Source organism: Eurosta solidaginis, chromosome X, assembly GCF_040869045.1.
Source record: "Eurosta solidaginis isolate ZX-2024a chromosome X, ASM4086904v1, whole genome shotgun sequence".
Classification (NCBI taxonomy): domain Eukaryota; kingdom Metazoa; phylum Arthropoda; class Insecta; order Diptera; family Tephritidae; genus Eurosta; species Eurosta solidaginis.
In genome coordinates, this window is record NC_090324.1 from 54,779,916 (window position 1) to 54,805,039 (window position 25,124).

The following is a 25,124-nucleotide window of genomic DNA, read 5'->3' on the forward strand; positions in this document are numbered from 1 at the left end:
ATTGGTTTGCACAAAATTGGGGGTAGTAATACGACAACAAAACACAATTAAAATCAAAAGAGCAAAACAAAAGGAATATTTCACTAATACACGCAAACACATACACAAGGTAAAACCCAAACGAAATGAACACGACACAATACACTATCTACTAGAACACATGAACATTCAATCCCGCAACATAACTACGGCAACATACTGGTAAGGAACCCAGCAATAAGTAGCCCAGCAATATTCTACACTGTGGCTGGCAACAAGTCAAGACAACACACAGGAACATTGGTAACATTAAGAATCCACCACCACAAAATATTAATACACGCAACATCACTCACCAGCAGCAAAGGATCAGAGCACCAGCAACATCACAAATTGAGCGATAGGGAGAGCCGATGAAATTCTCACCACGGGCTCTTTCGTCATTTCGCATGCCCACCGCCCCGAAAAATCATTAGGGCGCACCAGAAAAATTTAAGAATTTATTCACGAAAAAATATAAAATTGTTTATCTTTTAAGCAATTTTATTTGCGTTTTTTTTTCCTTTGTTTTAATTTTTATTACATTTTTGTAATACTTGAATAAGTACCATAGCTGTAAGATCGGATATTTGTTTTTATATTTGCAAAATTGATTGCCTCTGGATTTTTTTTCTTTTCAAATTTCCAAATTTTGATTGCGATTCCTTTATAATTGGTTTACACAAGCAGTCACTTGTGTGCAAAAGGTCGTAAGTGGGTTTCAGTTATATATTCTCCTCTTTGGGCTTTTTTTTGCTTCGTTTACAATAAAAGTTTTTACACCTTCGTAGTAAAATTTTTTTAGCTAGCTTTAATTTATTAAGTTGATTGAGTTCGTTACTTCTAATGAAACTTACTCTTTCCACTTTTACAAACAAATTTCTTTTTTTGGTAAACATTTTTTTGTTGTTAGTTTGTCAAATTTTTGAATTATTCTTTTTTTTTTTCTTTTGATCATCAAGGTTTAACAATATATTATTAATATTTCCTTCTTACACTTTTTGCGATTGCGCATAACTTTTTATACTCAGCGTGCTTTGCACACAGAGTATATTAACTTTGATTGGATAACGGTTGGTTGTACACGTATAAAGGAATCGAGATAGATATAGACTTCAATATATCCAAATCATCAGTATCGAAAAAAACTTGATTGACCCATGACCGTCCGTCCGTCCGCCCGTCTGCCCGTTAACACGATAACTTGGGTAAATTTTGCGGTATCTTGGTGAAATTTGATATGTAAGTTCCTGGGCACTCATCTCAGAGCAAAAATCGATATATCTTTACTAAACGTAGTTCACGCACTTATCTGAACTCGCTTTATCTTGGTATAAAAATGGCCGAAATCTGACTATGACCACGCCCACTTTTTCGATACCGAAAATTACGAAAAATAAAAAATTGCCATAATTCTATTCCAAATATGAAAGAAGGGATGAAATATGGTAATTGGATTGGTTTATTGACACAAACTATAACTTTAGAAAAAACTTTGTAAAATGGGTGTGGCACTTACCATATTAGGTAGAAAAAAATGAAAAAGTTCTGCAGGACGAAATCAAAAGCCCTTGGAATCTCGGCGGGAATGCTATTCGTGGTATTACATATATAAATAAATTAGCGGTACTAGAGATATACGCCGCCGATTAGGGTTGTTTTTCGTACGCCGCCTCCGAATGTCAAAAATATCGGAGCGGCGGCGGCGGCGGGGGGCGTCCGGCGCGTTAATATATTTTCTACTCGTTTAAGACTGTTTAGGCCATTTATTGTTCATGTCGATAATTGGTCGGATATGATCGAAAGTGGTATCAACGGATGCGCATTACTGCCACTTATAAGAAAATAATTGCGAAATTTAACTCTTTCTAACTGTTCTTTGTTATTTAAAAAAACAGATGTTTTCGATGTCACGGACTTTGCATCACCCAATTCACCAAGTTATTAAAACAAAACACTAAAAAAAAGTTATATAATAAACTAGCCTATTCCCGTGGACCCGTCCGCAAGAAGAAAATGAAATATATGGGCTATTCACGTTAGCCTGCTTATCAAGTTAAACATTTTTTTCTGTCTAATGCATTTTATTTTTGTAATTGAGTAAAAAAAGAACTAAATGAGCTGATAACCTGATAGGATCCCCAAATGATTCAGAAATTAGAAAAAGCCACGTAGTGATCCAGACGCTATCGCGGACGGATACCGAAAACCCTCCAGAAATGCCCCGGAAGGGTCTCTAAAAGTTCCCGGAATAGTCCCAAGAAACCCGAAATGCCAAAAACACGATTCTAGACTTATCCAGAGATAATACAGAAAAAGTCATGGAATGACCCCTAAAGAGTCCCCAAATGATCCCGAATTAGTCCCGAAAAAGTCCCCAAATTTCCCTGATGGGTTCCCGTATAGATCTCAATATCCATCCAGAATTGATGCCAGAAGGGTCCCCAAATGATCCCGTATTAACCCCGAAAAAGTCCCGAAATGACCAGGACGGATCCCGAAAACTATCCAGAAATGATCCCGAAATTTCCCTGACGGGATCTCAATCGGATCCCTAACTGACACCGACGGGATCCCGGACAGATCCCAAAATCTACCCAGGAATGATCTTGGCCCAAAATGATCCCGAAATAGTTTCGGAAAAGACCACAAATTACCCTGACGGGTTCACGGCCGAATCCTGAAAACCATGCTTAAATGATCCCGAAAAAGTCGCGAAATGATCCCGACGGGTTCTCGGACGGATCCCCAAAATCATCTAGAAATGATGAAGGAAGGTACCCAAAATTATTCCGAAAAATTTCTGAAATGACCCCGACGGGATTCCGGACGGATCCCGAAAACCATCCAGAAATGATGCCGAAAGGATCCCAAATGATTTCGTATCAGCTGAGAAAAAGTCCCGCAATGACCCCAACGGGATTCCGGACGGTTCCCAGAAACCATCTAGAAATGATGCCGGAAAGTACACCAAATGATCCCGAAATAGTCCGAAATGACACCGACGGGATCCCTTACGGATCCCGAAAACCATGCAGAAATTATGCCTGAAGGGACCCAAATAATCCCGAAAGAGTCCTGAAAAGACCCTGACGGGATCCCGTACGGATCCAGAAAATCATCCAGGAATGATGCCAGAAGGGACCCCAAATGATCCCGACAAAGTCACGAAATGACCCCGACGGAATCTCGAAAACCAACCATAAATGATGGCGGAAGGGACCCCAAATGAAACCGAAAAAGTTCCGAAATGATCCCGACGGGATTCCGGACTAATCCCGAAAACTATCCAGAAATGATGCCGGAAAGGTCCAAATGATCCCGAAAGAGTCCTGAAATGACCCCGACGGGATTCCGGACGAATCCCGAAAACCATCCAGAAACGATGCCGAAACGGAACCCAAATGATCCCGAAAAAGTCCCGAAATGACCCCGACGGGATTCTGAACGGATAACGAAAGCCATCCAGAAATGATACCGGAAAGGTCCCTATGATCACCTAATAGTCCCGAAATAACCCTGACGGGATCCCGGACGGATACCGAAAATTATCCAGAAATGATGCCTAAAGGGTCCCCAAATGATCATATATTAGTCGAGAAAAAGTCCCGAAATAACCCCGACGGGATTCCGGACGGATCCCGAAAACCATCTAGAAATGATGCCGGTAGGTACCCCAATTGATCCAGAATTAGTTCCGAAATGACCCCAGCGGGATCCCGGACGGATATCGTACAAACGCAATCTAGAGTCACCCCTGGTCCACCTTTATGGCGATATCTCGAAAAGGCGTCCACCTATAGAACTAAGGGCCCTTCCTTTTAAAATACTCATAAGCACCTTTCATTTGATACCCATATCGTACAAACACATTCTGGAGTTACCCCTGGTCCACCTTTATGGCGATATCTCGAAAAGGCGTCCACCTATATAAATATGGCCTACTCCCTTTTAAAATACTCATTAACACCTTTCATTTGATACCCATATTGTACAAACGCATTCTAGTGTCACCCCTGGTCCACCTTTATGGCGATATCTCCCACTCCCTTTTCAATAATCATAAACCCATTTGATTTGATACCCATATCGTACAAACGCATTCTAGAGTCACCCCTGGTCCACCTTTATGGCGATATCTCGAAAAGGCGTCCACCTATAGAACTAAGGCCCACTCCCTTTTAAAATACTCATAAGCACCTTTCATTTGATACCCATATCGTACAAACACATTCTGGAGTTACCCCTGGTCCACCTTTATGGCGATATCTCGAAAAGGCGTCCACCTATATAAATATGGCCTACTCCCTTTTAAAATACTCATTAGCACCTTTCCTTTGATACTCATATCGTACAAACACATTCTAGGGTCACCCCTGGTCCACCTTTATGGCGATATCTCGAAAAGGCTTCCACCTATAGAACTATGGCCCACTCCCTTTTAAAATAATCATTAACACCTTTCATTTGATACCCATATCGTACAAACGCATTCCTTTCCTTTCCGCCCACCTTTATGGCGATATCTTGAAAAGGCGTCGACCTATAGAACTAAGGATCACTCCCTTTTAAAATGCTCTTTAATACCTTCCATTTGATACCCATGTCATACAAACACATTCCAGGATTACCCTAGGTTCATTTTCCTACATGGTGATTTTCCCTTATTTTGTCTCCAAAGCTCTCAGCTGAGTATGTAATGTTCGGTTACACCCGAACTTAGCCTTCCTTACTTGTTATTTTCAACTTACTATACTTGCGAGATTTTTTTTTTTTTAATTTGTTCATTTCCCAAAAATTGTTTTCACGTCCGCGCGACCGAAGTAAAAATCGAAAACTAAAAGAAAACCTAATTATCAAAAAGATCAAGACCTAAAGCTGTACTTGATTTTTGTTATTCGGTCAATGCCCTTGTAACTGAATACCCTACATGTATTGTTGTTGTATATTTTTCTCCACTTTCAGCTTAATACGCCGTCGTTGGTACCAAACCCGGTTTACAAAAGCGAGGTGAGTTTACGCTAATATAATAACATATACACACCACAGGTACATATATTTATTTTTCTTGATCACTAATCGTACACACGTACGTACATATTTAAAAGAATTTGAATTCGTATGCATAGGCTTTGTTCAAGGAATATTGAGCGGGATCAGAATTTTTGAAAGTTAGTTTATAGAATCAAGTTTAATAATGATAAATTACTTTCTTTACTTTTGAAATAAAGTAATTAGGAATAACTTTTGCGGTAAACTGTCAATTGATGATCATTGGAAGAATTGAATTTTGTTGTTTGGATTAAATCTCTAAGTTAGTAAAATCTTGTTTGTATATTTAAAATTTTACGTGAATTATAATTAATAAACAATTTTGTATAATTTTATGAAACTATCCTGATACAATATTATTAATGGCTTCAAGTTTCTTTTAGTCGGAACATAATAGATATGTCAGACTAAACTCATTTTTTTGTTGGTGCAGGTGTTGGCCGTTGTGGCAAGCTGCAAGGTGGGTTGGGACAGTTGAAGGAGGTGAGGGACATGGACTGAAGACTTAGTGACAGACGGTTGTAAGGAAATAGGGAACTCCACTCGGCTGACGGAGGCTTGCGCCCCTGCTTTTGTTCGCACACTACAGTGACGAGGTCTCCGGTGCAGTGCTGTGTAGAGATAAATAGATTAATCTTTTTCTCAGATACAATGCATTCTCTAATTTTACCCTATTTTGACGCATGTAGATAGTAGCCGTCCAGCCCTAATCCGCAAACCCTGTCCCTAACCAGCCAGGGTTCTTGTAGTAGAGCTATTGACAGCCCGTTTTCTGCAATGAACTTCGTTAGGTCGAGCGAGGCGGAAGCTGAGTGGTGCAAATTAATATGCACCACCGCGAGCTTCTCACTTTGCTAAATCTGGCACGTTAACCGACAAAAAAACTTTATATATATTATATGTGTGCCAAATAAAAATTAGCGACATCGGATGACGAACATGCCCACTTCATTAAAAAAAATTTTAAAGTCCAATTATAACAAAAAATTGAATATCTTTACAGTATATAAGAAAATTATATCAACATTCAACTCCAGTAATGATATGGTGCAACAAAATACAAAAATAACATACAATTTCAAAATGGTCTTGGCTCCGTCCCTTTACATTTAATTTGTCTAGAATACTTTTGATGCCATAAGTCGAACAAACATTTACCAATCCTTGTGAAATTTGGAAAAAAAAACAGATGTTTTCGATGTCACGGACTTTGCATCACCAAATTCACCACGTTATTAAAACAAAACACTAAAAGAAAAGTTATTTAATAAATTTATATGCTCATATTGCATATTTTTTCCAAAAAATAATGAAAAATGAATTCAAATAAAATTACCCAAGGCGTTTCAAATTTTTTCAAATTGTCCTCAAGTTGTTAAAAAAAAAAGTGCCGATTTTTTTAAAAAATTTTATATTTTGATTGGCTGAAAAAATAAGCTAAATCAGTGATGCAAAATCCTTTAGTAGGTTCTAGGAACATAAACACTCCTTTGAAATGATTTTACCTCATACTTAAGTTGAGGATATATGTACGTATGAGAAGGTTTTGAAAAATCATTTGGGCTTACATTCAAAAATCTGTTGTTTATTTGCGAAACTATATAATACCGTCTGAAATGTTAATTTTAATTTTCACACTTCATCCTTCAACACCCAAGTCTCCAGGTTTGACATAAAGACGGCGGCCCTATCCAAAACTAGTCCCTTGGAGTGAATCACATTGATTATAAGCCTATCAACCAAGTTTGAATATCACCTACACATTACGGCTCCTTTTACAAATGTGAATACGTAGGCACATATACGTATTTACCAGGTGAGGCTTTGTCCTTCGCAAGAACACTCAAAGTGGTGAAGCAAAAGCTTTCCCAAGACAGTCTAAATAATGACCGTGTGTGCTACTACCCTAACATAGTGGACAGTCGAACCAGTCTGAAAACTGAAGCTACGCGGTCATCCATAATGGTCACTCTCTAACGTTTCAAGGTGTTTCTCTGGTGTAGCTCGGCAGCATAGCGCGACAAAAGCATCCGTTGGAAAGTCTTCGTAGCTACACCTAGAGCTCCTAGGAAAATGACGTCGACGAAGGTATGAGTTCGAAGTCGCAGTCCTATAGATTCTATGCTGGCATATTGTGTGAGGGTCAGGAGGCGTGGTAGCGACTGGTGGTCGGGATTGCTACTGTTCGCACATCCGAATTGTAGCTCTTAAAAACAGCCGCAAAAACTGGAGGCGCCCTGTGCCACGAGAGTCATGAGTATTAATAGACCATTAATAGCAACCGTAAGTCGCCGAAGCCTCTCTGAAGTAAGTGAATGACGGACAATCCCTCCGCAAGGAGCAACTCCTGAAAATTTTTGAACGGTCTGCGAGATCTTGAGGCAAAAACCCCGGATCTTTCCGAAATGGCCAACACGTTGAGCTCTTTAAATACATACAAACAAAACCTTTCCTAAATACTATTTCTTTAAATAGAAAGATCAACCTTTTTAAAGTAAGAAAACCGGCGTACGCAGGCGCGCCGCCCACGCAGCCGCCGCCGGTATATAATAGTGCCTACGCCGCCGCCGCCGGTAAAGTGATCGGCGTAAACCTCTAAGCGGCAACCGACAGATGATATTCTGGGTCACCCTGGTCCACATTTTGGTCGATATCTCGAAAACGCCTTCACATATAAACCTAGGAGCCACTCTCTTTTAAAACCCTCATTAATACCTTTGATTTGATACCCATATCGTACAAACGCATTCTAGAGTCACCCCTGGTCCACCTTTGTGGCGATATCTCGAAAAGGCGTCCACCTATAGAACTATGGCCCAATCCTTTTTAAAATACTCATTAACACTTTTCATTTGATACCCATATGTTACAAACGCATTCTAGTGTCACCCCTGGTCCACCTTTATGGTGATATCTCCCACTCCCTTTTAAATAATCATAAACCCATTTCATTTGATACCCATATCGTACAAACGCATTCTAGAGTCACCCCTGGTCCACCTTTATGGCGATATCTCGAAAAGGCGTCCATCTATAGAACTAACGTCCACTCCCTTTTAAAATACTCATTAGCAACTTTCCTTTGATACCCATATCGTACAAACACATTCTAGAGTCACCCCTGGTCCACCTTTATGGCGAAATCTCGAAAAGGCTTCCATCTATAAAATAATGGCCCACTCCCTTTTAAAATAATCATTAACACCTTTCATTTGATACCCATATCGTACAAACGCATTGTAGTGTCACCCCTGGTCCACCTTTATGGCGATATCTCCCACTCCCTTTTAAATAATCATAAACGCATTTCATTTGATACCCATATCGTACAAACGCATTCTAGAGTCACCCCTGGTCCACCTTTATGGCGATATCTCGAAAAGGCGTCCACCTATAGAACTAAGGCCCACTCCCCTTTAAAAATACTCATTAGAACCTTTCCTTTGATACCCATATCGTACAAACACATTCTAGAGTCACCCCTGGTCCACCTTTATGGCGATATCTCGAAAAGGCTTCCACGTATAGAACTATGGCCACTCCCTTTTAAAATACTCATTAACACCTTTCATTTGATACCCATATCGTACAAACGCATTCTAGAGTCACCTCTGGTCCACCTTTATGGCGATATCTCGAAAAGGCGTCCACCTATAGAACTAAGGTCCACTCCCTTTTAAAATACTCATTAGCAACTTTCCTTTGATACCCATATCGTACAAACGCATTCTAGAGTCACCTCTGGTCCACCTTTATGGCGATATCTCGAAAATGCGTCCACCTATAGAACTAAGGCCCACTCCCCTTTAAAAATACTCATTAGAACCTTTCCTTTGATACCCATATCGTACAAACACATTCTAGAGTCACCTCTGGTCCACCTTTATGGCGATATCTCGAAAAGGCGTCCACCTATAGAACTAAGGTCCACTCCCTTTTAAAATACTCATTATCAACTTTCCTTTGATACCCATATCGTACAAACGCATTCTAGAGTCACCTCTGGTCCACCTTTATGGCGATATCTCGAAAAGGCGTCCACCTATAGAACTAAGGCCCACTCCCCTTTAAAAATACTCATTAGAACCTTTCCTTTGATACCCATATCGTACAAACACATTCTAGAGTTACCCCTGGTCCACCTTTATGGCGATATCTCGAAAAGGCTTCCACGTATAGAACTATGGCCAATCCCTTTTAAAATACTCATTAACACCTTTCATTTGATACCCATATCGTACAAACGCATTCTAGAGTCACCCCTCGTCCACCTTTATGGCGCTATCTCGAAAAGGCGTCCACCTATAGAACTAAGGATCACTCCATTTTAAAATGCTCTTTAATACCTTCCATTTGATACCCATATCATACCCTAGGTTCATTTTCCTACATGGTGATTTTCCCTTATTTTGTCTCCAAAGCTCTCAGCTGAGTATGTAATGTTCGGTTACACCCGAACTTAGCGTTCCTTACTTGTTATTTTCAAATTACTATACTTGCGAGATTTTTTTCTTAATTTGTTCATTTCACGTTCGCGCGACCGAAATAAAAATCGAAAACTAAAAGAAAACCTAATTATCAAAAAGATCAAGACCTAAAGCTGTACTTGATTTTTGTTATTCGGTCAATGCCCTAGTAACTGAATACCCTACATGTATTGTTGTATATTTTTCTCCACTTTCAGCTTAATACGCCGTCGTTGGTACCAAACCCGGTTTACAAAAGCGAGGTGAGTTCACGCTAATATAATAACATATACACACCACAGGTACATATATTTATTTTTCTTGATGACTAATCGTACACACGTATGTACATATTTAAAAGAATTTGAATTCGTATGCATAGGCTTTGTTCAAGGAATATTGAGCAGGATCAGAATTTTTGAAAGGTAGTTTATAGAATCAAGTTTAATAAAGATAAATTACTTTCTTTACTTTTAAAATAAAGTAATTTGGAATAACTTTTGTGGTAAACTGTCAATTGATGATCATTGGAAGAATTGTATTTTGGTGTTTGTATTAAATCTCTAAGTTAATAAAACCTTTTTTGTATATTTAAAATTTTACGTGAATTATAATTAATAAACAATTTTGTATAATTTTATGAAACTATCCTGATACGATATTATTAATGGCTTCAAGTTTCTTTTAGTCGGAACATAATATATATGTCAGACTAAACTCATTTCTTTGTTGGTGCAGGTGTTGGCTGTTGTGGCAAGTTGCAAGGTGGATTGGGACAGTTGAAGGAGGTGAGGCACATGGACTGAAAACTTAGTGACAGACGGTTGTCAGGAAATAGGGAACTCCACTCGGCTGACGGAGCCATAGTGGAGTTCAAGGCTGTTCACTTGTTGTGAACAGAAGGGGTGGGAAGGCTCCAACCTGACACATACAGTTTTTTCTCCCGCTTTTAGCCTATCATCTTTGTTTTGTTGTTTAACTATCTAGACATGAAATTTCTATGCTATATAAATGTGGGAAGGAGATGTGGCAAGAACAGCGCCACAAAGCCAACGACCCTCAGCCGGGCTACAACCATGCCAAGTCGCCACTCCTCCTATTCCAGAACAAGCAGTTATACATCACAGTCCTCTTCCAGTCGGCTATGTTTGGCTTTGTTGAAGGGTTTTCTTGCTGTTGATCTGAGTTGCTCTGTGTTCCACCACCTATTCCTCGGTTTTGTCCGTGGTCTAGTAAGGCGACAACAGAGTTCAAAAGTGGTTTTGTCAATATCGTTGTCAGTCGGTTAACACTATGTCTCTATTATTAGCTCCCCGTCTGACTTCCATTTCAATGGATGCCAATTTGTGAGGTACTTCTTCAGAATATTTATTCCAGTCTGTTTTTCTTGGTTTCTTATATGGCCGGGGAACTTCTTCAAGATCGATGTTGAAGAGCATCCTACTGTGGTCCGGGAAGCAGCATGTGTCTGACACTCTCCTGTCATCGATTCTTACGGTGTGAGAGTCTGTGGCCTGGGTGATATCAATGACTTCCTCTCTAATTCTATTCCTAAACGTTGGCTGGTTGCCTTTGTTGTATACAATTAGGTTAATAGTAAGTAAGTAATAAAAAATGGACTCACCTCCTGCATTTGTATCGATACTCCCCCGTAGCTCATGATGTCCGTTGGCGTCGCAGCCTATGACAAGGTACATCCCATGCATTTCTACGAACTTCACGAGTTTTCGGACAGGTGTTGGTGGTGACGTATACCCCTCGTACGGGAAGTATGCGGACGATAGCAGCAGCTTGCGCCCCTGCTTTTGTGCGCACACTACATTGACGAGGTCTCCGGTGCAGTGCTGTGTAGAGATAAATAGATTAATCTTTTTCTTATATACAATGCATGCTCTAATTTTACCCTCTTTTGGTGCATGTAGACAGTAGCCGTCCAGCCCTAATCCGCAAACCCTGTCCCTAACCAGCGAGGGTTCTTGGAGTAGAGCTATTGACAGCCCGTTTTCTGTAATGAACTTCGTTAGGTCGAGCGAGGCGGAAGCTGAGTGGTGCAAATTAATCTGCACCACCGCGAGCTTCTCCCTTTGCGAAATCTGGCACGTTAACCGGCAAAAAAACTTTATATATATTATATGTGTGCCAAATAAAAATTAGCCAAATCGGATGACGAACATGCCCACTTTATTAAAAAAATTTTAAAGTCCAATTATAACAAAAAATTGAATATCTTCACAGTATATAAGAAAATTATGTCAACATTCAACTCCAGCAATGATATGGTGCACCAAAATACAAAAATAACAGACAATTTCAAAATGGTTGTGGCTCCGCCCCTTTACATTTAATTTGTCTAGAATACTTTTAATGCCATAAGTCGAGCAAACATTTACCAATCCTTGTCAAGGACTTTGCATCACCCAATTCACCAAGTTATTAAAACAAAATACTAAAAGAAAAGTTATATAATAAATTTATATGCTCACATTGCATATTTTTTCCAAAAAATAATGAACAATGAATTCAAATAAAATTACCCAAGGCGTTTCAAATTGTTTTCAAATTGTTTTCAAATTGTCCTCAAGTTGTTAAAAAAAAAAGTGCCGATTTTTTTAAAAAATTTTATATTGTGATTTGCTGAAAGAATAAGCTAAATCAGTGATGCAAAATCCTTTAGTACGTTCTAGGGGCATAAACACTCCTTTGAAATGATTCTTACCTCATACTTAAGTTGAGGATATATGTGTATGAGAAGGTTTTGAAAAATCATTTGGGCTTACATTCAAAAATCTGTTGTTTATTTGCGAAACTATATAATAGCGTCTGAAATGTTAATTTTAATTTTCACACTTCATCCTTCAACACCCAAGTCTCCAGGTTTGACATAAAGACGGCGGCCCTATCCAAAACTAGTCCCTTGGAGTGAATCACATTGATTATAAGCCTATCAACCAAGATTGAATATCACCTACACATTACGGCTCCTTTTACAAATGTGAATACGTAGGCACATATACGTATTTACCAGGTGAGGCTTTGTCCTTCGCAAGAACACTCAAAGTGGTGAAGCAAAAGCTTTCCCAAGACAGTCGAAATAATGACCGTGTGTGCTACTACCCTAACATAGTGGACAGTCGAACCAGTCTGAAAACTGAAGCTACGCGGTCATCAATAATGGTCACTCTCTAACGTTTCAAGGTGTTTCTCTGGTGTAGCTCGGCAGCACAGCGCGAAAAAAGCATCCGTGGAAAGTCTTCGGAGCTACACCTAGAGCTTCTAGGAAAATGACGTCGAGGAAGGTATGAGTTCGAAGTCACAGTCCTATAGATTCTGTGCTGGCATATCTTGTGAGGGTCAGGAGGCGTGGTAGCGACTGGTGGTCGGGTTGTTACTGTTCGCACATCGGGAATTGTAGCTCTTTAAAACAGCCGAAAAAACTGGAGGCGCCCTGTGCCACGAGAGTCATGAGTATTAATAGACCATTAATAGCAACCGTAAGTCGCCGAAGCCTCTCTGGAGTAAGTGAACGAGGGACAATCCTTTCGCAAGGAGCAACTCCTGAAAATTTTTGAACGGTCAGCGAGATCTTGAGGCAAAAACCCCAGATCTTTCCGAAATGGCCAACACGTTGATTTCTTTAAATACATACAAACTAAACCTTTCCTAAATACTATTTTTTTAAAATAGAAACATCAAGCTTAAACCGCCACCACCGGTATATAATAGTGCCTACGCCGCCGCCGCCGATAAAGTGATCGGCGTAAACCTCTAAGCGGTCACCCTGGTACACATTTTGGTCGATATCTCGAAAACGCCTTCACATATAAACCTAGGAGCCACTCACTTTTAAACCCTCATTAATACCTTTAATTTGATACCCATATCGTACAAACGCATTCTAGAGTCACCCCTGGTCCACCTTTAGGGCGATATCTCGAAAAGGCGTCCACCTATAGAACTAAGGCCCCCTTCCTTTTAAAATACTCAGAAGCACCTTTCATTTGATACTGAAAAGTAAAAAAGTAAAAAGAAGCGTTGTCTTTGGTTGTCAGATCAATATTCACTTTATTACAAAAATTCTTTCCCTTTTTATAGCTAATTACTTAACCTACACATTTACAAATATCCTAATACTAACAACTAAAAATAAGTACATTTGTATTACAGAGTATATATGTGAATTTGTATTGTTATGCATATATGTAGATTTGTATTAATATGCATATATGCAGTATATGTAGATTTGTGTTATTATGCATATATGTAGATTTGTATTGATATGCATATATGTATATTTGTATTACTATGCATGCATGTAGATTTGTATTAATATGCATATATGTAGATTTGTATTATTGTGCATATATGTATATTTGTACTACGATGCATGCATGTAGATTTGTATGCAGAGTCAGCAGATCGATATTCATGTGCCTTGGGAATATTTGGTTAATTCATATTCTTGGTTGTATGTAAGTAATAAGCAGAATTTTTTAGCTGTGAACGGACAAAGGTTTCATATTCGGCATTCCATTGATGTTAGCTAACCGCTGGGTTAGTTCAATAATTTATGTTGTATAATATTGTAATATGATTGTTACTAAGAAGTATTTAGCATAGAAGTTCATGATGCGTAATGCCGTAAATGTATTGCATAGGTGGGCATGACGCATAATGCTACACCATCCGCCTTAGAAAAAGAGTGTTATATAATTGTTTTGTGAACAATTGTATAAGACTCTTTGTTCGCATTTAAGTGATTTTAGTATTTTACCTTAACTTGAAATTGTAGTGAGAGATGTTGTGTATTTTGTTTCTAATTTGCTGACCTTGATACTTTTATTATGTTTACATTTTATATATGTTTTTTTTTCAATATTTTGTACATATCTTTTTTTCAAATTTTAAATTTAACGATTATTTTACTTATAGGAAAAATTTTAAATTTAACAATTTTTTTACTTATTTTTATATATTTTGGTTTATTCCGCTTGTCTTTAGAAATTTTCGTAAATAACCGGGTAAATTGGAATACTATGGTTGAACTTGGTTTTTATTAAATTCTGAGTTAATAATAGATTTTTTTTGTATTGATATTCCCGTTACCATTTTCTAGTCAATTGAAGTAAGAATATTTCTTACTACTATTCAATTATATTTAGTGTAAAAGATATTTCCCGTTACCATTTTCTAGTCAATTGAAGTAAGAATAGTTCTAACTACTATTCAATTCTATTTAGCTTAAAAGATATTTCCTATTACTATTTCCTATTCTATTTTACCGGAGATAAAGTAAAAATATATTTCCTAAAATTATGATATCTATAAAAGCAAGTTTTTATGGCTGAAACACCTCATATTTATATATATTTCTTTAATAATTTTTATTAAATAACACTTTTTCATAGTTATATTATTTTATTAGGGTTACATTAAACTTAGAACCAATAAAAAAATTTTATAGCTAATTATTGGGAAAATTTTGTAGCTGTAGTTGGTGGAAGAGCGAGGTAGCTATGTGTCGATAAAAATACTATTAATGGATGAGTGGGAGGTACAGTGGGTGCAAAGAAAAATTTTTTCCTATCTTTTAAATATTATTTTTATATTTTCGATAATTTCCCTATTTTCCAGCAACATCTTTGATGTTATGAGTCATGCGATTTCTGCGGCGGCCACCAAGACAGAATCGTCATGATTTTTATAAAGAGTTATTTTGATTTTTATACCGGGATTGTCACATGCATAACCTCTTTGGTTAGTGCAATTATTTGATCTTTGAGAACTTGGGTACCATTTATTATTTTATAAATTCGCCTACTGCAGTAAATAATCAATTATTTTCACCAATTTGTCCCTCAGGACAACTGTGTTTTCCTTATAAACTTCAAGTCCTGGATTGCCGGCATTTCTTTTATGCCTTGTCGAATATTGTCCTAAGTCAATAACTTCCTCAAAAATCTGGTTGCTGGAAAATTTTTCTACGCTACCATTTTTCTGTCCTAAGATGAAACCGAGCGCGACTAGTCTTTTCTTGCAAATTTATATAGCGCTTCACATTTATTTTTATATGTTCTCTTTGTGACTTTTCTTTATTGTTATTATTATTATTTCTTTTTTTTGGTTGTAAAGTGTCTGTATTTTTTTTTTTCATTAGGTTTTGCTTACTTCCACTTTCCTAGAATTTTCTATTGCTTCATGACTATGTTTGTCAGGAGCATTCACAGGAATTATGCAAGTGTTTTATTTGCTATTGATTTTAAGCAGAACTCTCGAAGTTGCGTTCGCTGTCGATTTTTACATTTTGAAATTTATGTGAAGTATTTATTGCTCTTCCTAGGTTTTGAGTTTGGAAATTTGGGTAGAAAAAATTTTAGACGCGCTGTTGCACGTTATTCATTTGCCTATATCTGATTTTCATATATTTTCGTAGTATTGTTGCCATTGCAATGATCAATAGCCCGACTACGCAAATCATTGCGCCTAGCAAAACATCTGGAATTTTTGGGGTGATTTTTGTTTCTACCTCGGCTGGTGGTTCATATTTTGCTATCCTGTTCTCTGACGTTTCAGAGTTTCCTTTTCCCTCCTCGTACCCAGCTATGGCTATCATAATGCCTTGGGCTATTTTTGTCCACCAAGCCATGTTCAAATTTTCCTATAATTATTTTTCTGCTTTTGTGAGAAATGAACTGAATTTAAGTTTTAATAAAATTTTTCGATTTTATTCTTTCATCCTATATTTAGTTAATTGATATTTTAACAATTTACTTCTAAAATTGTAATTTTTGTTTTACTTTTATAATTGTTCATTTCTGATTTAGGTATTTTAAATTTTTCCTTAAAAAAATTTTTCTAATTTTTATTTTCTTTTGTTTAATTAATTTTACAAATTAACTAATATTTTTCTTTAGATTTTAGAAATAGTAATTTTTCTTTTTTTTCAAAATTTTAACAAAGTAGATTTCTATGTATTGTGTTTAATTTTTCAAGCAAAAAAAATTCTTTAAAATTTAGTACATTTTGATTTTCTTGTAGAAGAGAAAAAAAAATTTTGTGAAACATAAGTGTTTTATTTTTTTTTTTTTTTAAATCCCTAAGCAAAAACTTTCGTTTTTGCTCATAGTTTAGCGTACATAAAGGCCGCTCAATTGATTCTAAAAATTTAAATAATTTAAATAATTTAAATATACCTAATATACATAACATTCGCTGCCAGTCGTATTATCCATTATGTCCTGTTGGTTTGCTACTCTGCATTCATTTAGTGTCCAGCCACATATTATGATTATTCCACTCCATTTATGCGTTTAATTTATTATTGAGCTTCCATTATTTTGCTTCAAACAAACGTTCATAACAAGTTACGTTGGGTTGATCTAGCTTGCGATGTAATTATTGCTCCTTTTCCTCTGTGCAGGATTTTTATCCAACATGATCTCAAAAAAAAAAATGTTCTCTATGTTTTAAACTTGGCAGGACCTTTCAGATTTTTAGCCAAATCTGTCAGGATGTTTTCCTCCAGCAAGATCTAGCTAATTTTGCTTAAGAGCAAATTTTCAGCTAATTTAAGATCAGGCTGGCAGGATCGCCATGAAAAGTAAAAAAGTAAAAAGAAGCGTTGTCTTTGGTTGTCAGATCAATATTCACTTTATTACAAAAATTCTTTCCTTTTTTATAGCTAATTACTTAACCTACACATTTACAAATATCCTAATACTAACAACTAAAAATAAGTACATTTGTATTACAGAGTATATATGTGAATTTGTATTGTTATGCATATATGTAGATTTGTATTAATATGCATATATGCAGTATATGTAGATTTGTGTTATTATGCATATATGTAGATTTGTATTGCTATGCATATATTTATATTTGTATTACTATGCATGCATGTAGATTTGTATTAATATGCATATATGTAGATTTGTATTATTGTGCATATATGTATATTTGCACTACGATGCATGCATGTAGATTTGTATGCAGAGTCAACAGATCGATATTCATGTGGCTTGGGAATATTTGGTTAATTCATATCCTTGGTTGTATGTAAGTAATAAGCAGAATTTTTTAGCTGTGAACGGACAAAGGTTTCATATTCGGCATTCCATTGATGTTAGCTAACCGCTGGGTTAGTTCAATAATTTATGTTGTATAATATTGTAATATGATTGTTACTAAGAAGTATTTAGCATAGAAGTTTATGATGCGTAATGCCGTAAATGTATTGCATAGGTGGGCATGACACATAATGCTACAATACCCATATCGTACAAACACATTCTGGAGTTACCTCTGGTCGACCTTTATGGCGATATCTCGAAAAGGCGTCCACCTATAGAACTAAGGCCCACTCCCTTTTAAAATACTCATTAGCACCTTTCATTTGATACCCATATCGTACAAACACATTCTAGAGTCACACCTGGTCCACTTTTATGGCGATATCTCGAAAAGGTGTCCACCTATAGAACTAAGGCCCACTCCGTTTTAAAATACTCATTAACACCTTTCGTTTGATACCCATATCGTACAAACACATTCTAGAGTCACCTCTGGTCCACCTTTATGGTGATATATCGAAAAGGCTTCCACCTATAGAACTAAGGCCCACTCCCTTTTAAAATACTCATTAACACCTTTCATTTGATACCCATATCGTACAAACGCATTCTAGTGTCACCCCTGGTCCACCTTTATGGCGATATCTCGAAAAGGCGTCCACCTATAGAACTAAGGATTACTCCCTTTTAAAATGCTCTTTAATACCTTCCATTTGATACCCATGTCATACAAACACATTCCAGGGTTACACTAGGTTCATTTTCTTACATGGTGATTTTCCCTTTTTTTGTCTCCAAGGCCCTCAGCTGAGTATGTAATGCTCGGTTACACCCGAACTTAGCCTTACTTACTTACTATTTTCAACTTAATGTACTTGCGAGATTTTTTTTATTTGTTAATTTCACAAAAATTTTTTTCACGTCCGCGCGACCGAAGTAAAAATCGAAATCTAAAAGAAAACCTAATTATCAAAAAGATCAAGACCTAAAGCTGTTCTTGATTTTTGTTATTCGGTCAATGCCCTAGTAACTGAATACCCTACATGTAATGTTGTTGTATATTTTTCTCCACTTTTAGCTTAATACGCCGTCGTTTGTACCAAACCCGGTTTACAAAAGCGAGGTGAGTTCACGCTAATATAATAACATATACATACCACAGGTACATATATTTATTTTTCTTGATGACTAATCGTACACACGTATGTACATATTTAAAAGAATTTGAATTCGTATGCATAGGTTTTGTTCAAGGAATATTAAGCAGGATCAGAATTTTTGAAAGTTAGTTCATAGAATCAAGTTTAGTAATGATAAATTACTTTCTTTACTTTTGAAATAAAGTAATTGGTAATAACTTTATAACTTTTGTGGTAAACTGTCAATTGATGATCATTGGAAGAATTGAATTTTGTTATTTGGATTATATCTCTAAGTTAGAAAATCTTTTTTGATATTTAAAATTTTACGTGAATTATAATTAATAAAGAATTTTGTATAATTTTATGAAACTATCCTGATACGATATTTGTATGGCTTGAAGTTTCTTTTAGTCGGAACATAATAGATATGTCAGGCTAAACCTACTTCTTTGTTGGTGCAGGTGTTGGCCGTTGTGGCAAGTTGCAATGTGGGTTGGGACAGTTGAATGGGGTGAGGGACATGGACTGAGGACTTAGTGACGGACGGTTGTCAGGAAATAGAGAACTCCACTTGGTTGACGGAGCCATAGTGGAGTTCAAGGCTGTTCACTTCTTGTGAACAGAAGGGGTGGGCAGGCTCCAACCTGACACGAACAGTCTTTTTCTCCCGCTTTTGGCCTATCATCTTTGTTTTTTTGTTTAACTATCTAGGCATGAAATTTCTTTGCTATATAACTGTGGGAAGGAGACGTGGCAAGAACAGCGCCCCAAAGCCACGAGCCTCAGCCGGGCTACAACCATGCCAAGTCGCCACTCCTCCTATCCCAGAACAAGCAGTTATAAAACAAAGTCCTCTTCCAGTCGGCTATGTTTGGTTTGTTGAAGAGTTTTGTTGCTCTTAATCTGAGCTTGCTTAGCTCTGTGTTCCACCACGTAGTCCTCGGCTTTGTCCGGGGTCTGGTAAGGGGACAACAGAGTTCAAAAGTGGATTGTCAATATCGTTGTCAGTCGATTAACGCCCTGTCTATATTATTAGCTCCCCGTCTGACTTCCATTTCAATCGATGCCAAATTGTGCGATACTACTTCAGAATATTTATTCCAGTCTGCTTTTCTTGGATTCCTATATGGCCGGGGAACTTCTTCAAGATCGATGTTGAAGAGTATCCTACTGTGGTGGTCCGAGAAGGAGCATGTGTCTGACACCCTCCTGTCATCGATTCTTACTGTGTGAGAGTCTGTGGCCTGGGTGATATCTATGAATTCCTCTCTAATTCTATTCCTAAACGTTGGCTGGTTGCCTTTGTTGTATACAATTAGGTTAGTAGTAAGTAAGTAATCAAAAATGGACTCACCTAATGCATTTGTGTCGCTACTCTCCCATAGCTCATGATGTCCGTTGGCGTCGCAGTCTATGACAAGGTCCATCTCATCTGTTTCCACGAACTCCACGAGTATTCGGACAGGTGTTTGTGGTGACGTGTACCCCTCGTACGGGAAGTATGCGGACGATAGCAGCAGCTTGCGCCCCTGCTTTTGTTCGCACACTACAGTGGCGCGGTCTCCGTTGCAGTGCTGTGTAGAGATAAATAGATTCAACTTTTTCTTAGCTACAATGTATGCTCTAATTTTACCCTCTTTTGGTGCATGTAGACAGTACCCCTCCAGCCCTAATCCGCAAACCCTGCCCCTAACCAACCAGGGTTCTTGGAGTAGAGCTATTGACACCCCGTTTTCTGCAATGAACTTCGTTAGGTGGAGCGAGGCGGAAGCTGAGTGGTGCAAATTAATCTGCACCACCGCGAGATTCTCCCTTTGCGAAATCTGGAACGTAACCGGCACAAAAACTTTAAGGTAGCCCAGCCAAAACCAAGCCCATTAAGCTTCTTTATGGCTTGCAGCGACGTTTGATCAATTGCGATCAGTAGGTCGATGCCCGCCCTTGTCTTGGACGGAGTCATAGAGACCACCTGCCACTGGTCTGCCCTTTAGCTCCTTGTTCTGCTTGCCTAGTAGTTTCAGTATTGACTCCGTTGCCATTACTGGAGGTGGCGACCACACTGAGACCACCGGACGAAGCGGTAAACTGGAGCGAGGGATCACCTCCAACTGTACTCCCGGCCAAAGAGCGCCCAAGCCGCGGACTACCTTCGTTAAGAAATCCAGATATTTCTTGTTGCACCAGCCGATGACCTTGACGCCCTTCTGCCAGCCCGCTTCGTCGAAGGATATCTTCACCTTGTGCACTAAGGAGATTTAATTATTCGATATATTTTTTATGCTAATTTGTATGCTGATTTTTAAGACAAATTAAATAAGTAACCAAATTTATACTCAGCTGAGCAGAGCTCCCAGAGTATATTAATTTTGTTCGCATAACGGTACCCCGCAATGGCATAAAATAATCGAGATAGATATAGACTTCTATATATCAAAATAATCTGGGCGAAAAAAGAAATTCATTTAGCCATATCCGTCCGTTCGTCCGTCCATCCGTCCGTCCGTCCTTCTGTCTGTTAACACGATAACTTGGGTAAATTTTGAGGTATCTTGATGAAATTCGGTACATAGCTTCCTGGGCACTCATCTCAGATCGCTATTTAAAACGAACAAAATCGGATTACAACCATGCCCACTTTTTCGATATCGAAAATTTCGAAAAACCAAAAAGTGCGACAATTCATTATCAAAGACGGATAAAGCGATGACTCTTGGTAGGTGGGTTGATCATATGAAGCAAAATAGAAAACTAGTAAAATTTTAGACAATGGGTGTGGCACCACCCACTTTTAAACGAAGGTATTTTAAAAGTTATGCAAGCTGTAATTTGGCAGTTGTTGAAGATATCATAATGAAATTTGGCAGGAAGGTTCCTCCTATTACTATATGCGTTCTAAATAAAATTTAGTAAAATCGGATGCCGAACACGCCCACTTAAAAAAAAAATTTAAGTCAAATTTTAACAAAAAATTGGATATCTTTACAGTATATAAGTAAATTATGTCAACATTCAACTCCAATTATGATATTATGCAACAAAATACAAAAAAAAAATAAAATATCAAAATGGGCGTGGCTCCGCCTCTTTTTCATTTGATTCGCCTAGAATACTTTTAATGCCATAAGGCGAACAAAAATTCACAAATCCTTGTGAAATTCGGTAAGGGCATAGCTTCTATGACAGTAACTGTTTTCTGCGAAAATGGGTGAAATCGGTTAAAGCCACGCCGAGTTTTTATACGAAGTCGACCGTCTGTCCTTCCGCTCGGCTGTTAACACGATAACTTGAGCAAAACTCGGTACATCTTTACTAAACTTAGTTCACGTACTTATCTGAACTCACTTTATTTTGGTGTTAAAAATGGGCGACATCAAACTATGACGCCCACTTTTTCGATATCTAAAATTTCAAAAAATAATAAAAAATGCAATAATTCTATAGCAAATACGAAAAAAGGGATGAAGCATGGTGATTGGATTGGCCTTTTGACGCAAAATATTACTTTAGAAAAAACCCGATATCTCGAAAAGGCGTACACCTATAGAACTAAGGCCTGATCCCTTTTAAAAGACTCTTTAATACCTTTCATTTGATACCCATGTCATAAAAACACATTCCAGGGTTACCCTAGGTTCATTTTCCTACATGGTGATTTTCCCTTATTTGACAAAGGTTGAAGGAAAATCGTTCCAAAAAACGTCACCCTTGGTCTACAATTTGGTCGATATTTCCCAAACGTACGTGATACGGAATTAATACCACTTATAATACGAAACCAACGCAGCTAAGCTCTCAGCTGAGTATGTAATGTACCCGAACTTAGCCTTCCTTACTTGTTAATGTTTTTTTATGGCAGCCCTAAAGGAGTTATTTTAGAAAGAACAGTTGGTCTTCACGAATTTTATTATTCAAATATGTACGTAAGTTGTTTAAGCAGTGCTAATTATTTATTTTATTATATTCAGGGTGCTTTGCACACATAGTATATTAACTTTGATTGGATAACGGTTGGTTGTACAGGTATAAAGGAATCGAGATGGATATAGACTTCCATATATCAAAATCATCAGCATCGAAAAAAATTTGATTGAGGCATGTCCGTCCGTCCGTCCGTTAATACGATAACTTAAGTAAATATTGGTATATCTTCACCAAATTTGGTACAAGAGCTTATCTGGACCCAGAATAGATTGGTATTGAAAATGAGCGAAATCGGACGACAACCACGCCCACTTTTTATATATACATATAACATTTTCGAAAAGACAAAAAACCTGATTATTTAGTAAATAATACACCTAGAATGTTGAAATTTGACATGTGGACTGATATTGAGACTCTGGATAAAAATTAAAAAGAAACTTTTAAAATGGGCGGTTCACCGCCCACTAGTGATAAAATCAATTTTACAAATATTATTAATCATAAATCAAAAATCGTTAAACCTATCGTAACAAAGTTCGGCAGAGAGGTTAGCTTTACTATAAAGAATTCTTTGAAGAAAAATTAACGAAATCGGTTAAGGACCACGCCCACTTTTATATAAAAGATTTTTAAAAGGGTTGTGGACGAATAAAATAAGCTATATCTTTGAAAAAAAGAGCTTTATGTAAATGCTATTTCGTTTCCCTAGTGGATTTATAACAATAAATAAGAAAAACTTCAAATTTAAAAAAATGGGCGTGGCACCGCCCCTTTTGCGACTAAGCAATTTTCTATGTTACGGGAGCCATAACTCAAAGAAATATTAACGGATCGTAACAAAATTGGAAAAAGTGTTTCCTATAGCAGGAAATATTTCTAGAAAAGATGGACGAGGTTGGTTAAAGACCACGCCCACTTTTATATAAAAGATTTTTAAAATGGTTGTAGACGGAAATAATAAGCTATATCTTAGCGAAAAAGAGCTTAATATCAATAGAATTTTACTTTCTAGATTGCATTATAACATTAAATTGGGAATACTAAAATTTTTGAAAATGGTTGTGGCACCGCCCATTTTATGACTAAGCAATTTTCTATGCTTCTGGAGCCATAACTCGAAGAAAAATTAACATATCGTAATGAAATTGTGTACACAAATTTCCCCTATAGCAGAAAATATTTCTAGTAAAAATGGACGGGATGGGTTAATGACCACGACAACTCAGATATCAAACAAGTTCGTAGTCTAGAATAATAACCTATAACTTAGCAAAAAATAGTTTTGAATCAATGATATTTCACTTATCAAGCTTTATTGTAAAAGGAAATGGGGAGACATTTTTTTAGAGGGCGGTGCCACGTGTTATGTAGAAAAGTAATTTATTTGAAATGAAATGTGCAATTGAAGCTAACGCTGAGTATATAATGTTCGGTTGCACCCGAACTTAGACACCTTTACTTGTTTTATTTAAAATCAAAACAAAAGTGAGCTTTTTTATCAATATTTTTTTTTTCAATGTTATTGCAAAGATAAGTATAATACAGTGAGATTTTCTATATTATTTTTTATAATTTTCCGGTGAAATTCTTTGAAAGGACAAATAAAAGAAAAGAAAGGGAACTAAAAGAGAGGAAAGGAACGGAAAGGAAAGGGGAAAAAAGGACAGTAAAGGCAAGGAAAGGAAATAAAAGGAGAGGAAATTACAGGGTGGAAAGGAAGGGAGAAGACAGGACCTGACAGCGAACGAAAGGACAGGAAATGAAAGAAAAGGAAAGGAAACGAAAAAAGGAAATGATAGGAGAAAAGAGGATAAGAAAGGAGAAGGAAGGAAAGGATAGGAAAGGAAAGGATAGGAGAGGAAATTAAAAGAAAGGAAGGAAGGGAAAGAAGAAAAAAAGGACAGGAAGGGAAGGAAAGGGAAGGAAAAGAAAAGGAAAGGAAAGGAAAAAAACAAAAAGAAAGGGAAAGGGAAAAGAAAGGAAAGGAGAGGAAATGAAAACAATTAATTAAGATATTTTTTCCTTAACTTTCATCCATGCAGTTTAATATTTTAATAATAATTTTTTGTTACGACTTAAATAAGTTTTTGAACTGAGCTTTTCATAATAAGGTTTGATTGAGTGTTCAACTTTGACTGGTTGTGGTGCTGGAGAAAACGTCTTGATTTTAAGAAATATGTTTTGCCGTAAAAATAAATAAGGCTCAAGGACAAACACTTAAGGTAGCCGGTTTGGACCTAAGAGCTCTATGTCTCACACATGGGCACTTATATGTAGCTCTATCCCGTGTAACAAACACATATAATTTATGTGTTTTGGCTCCTGATAGGAAAGCTGCAAACATAAAATACAATGAAATTTTATAAGAAAGAAAATAAAAACTAACTAAATATGAACAGTTAAAATGTATGGATATATATTTAACTTCGCTTTGGATTTATTTTTTTATGAAT

The 25,124-nt window shown here is 37.1% G+C and overlaps 1 protein-coding gene across 1 annotated transcript in view; it reads right to left on the bottom strand.

The window, feature by feature from the left end:
• The window catches only part of LOC137234942 (nuclear factor 1 X-type-like), a 2,160,399-nt gene that overhangs the window by 359,708 nt on the left and 1,775,567 nt on the right, over window positions 1–25,124 (bottom strand). The window lies entirely within an intron of this gene.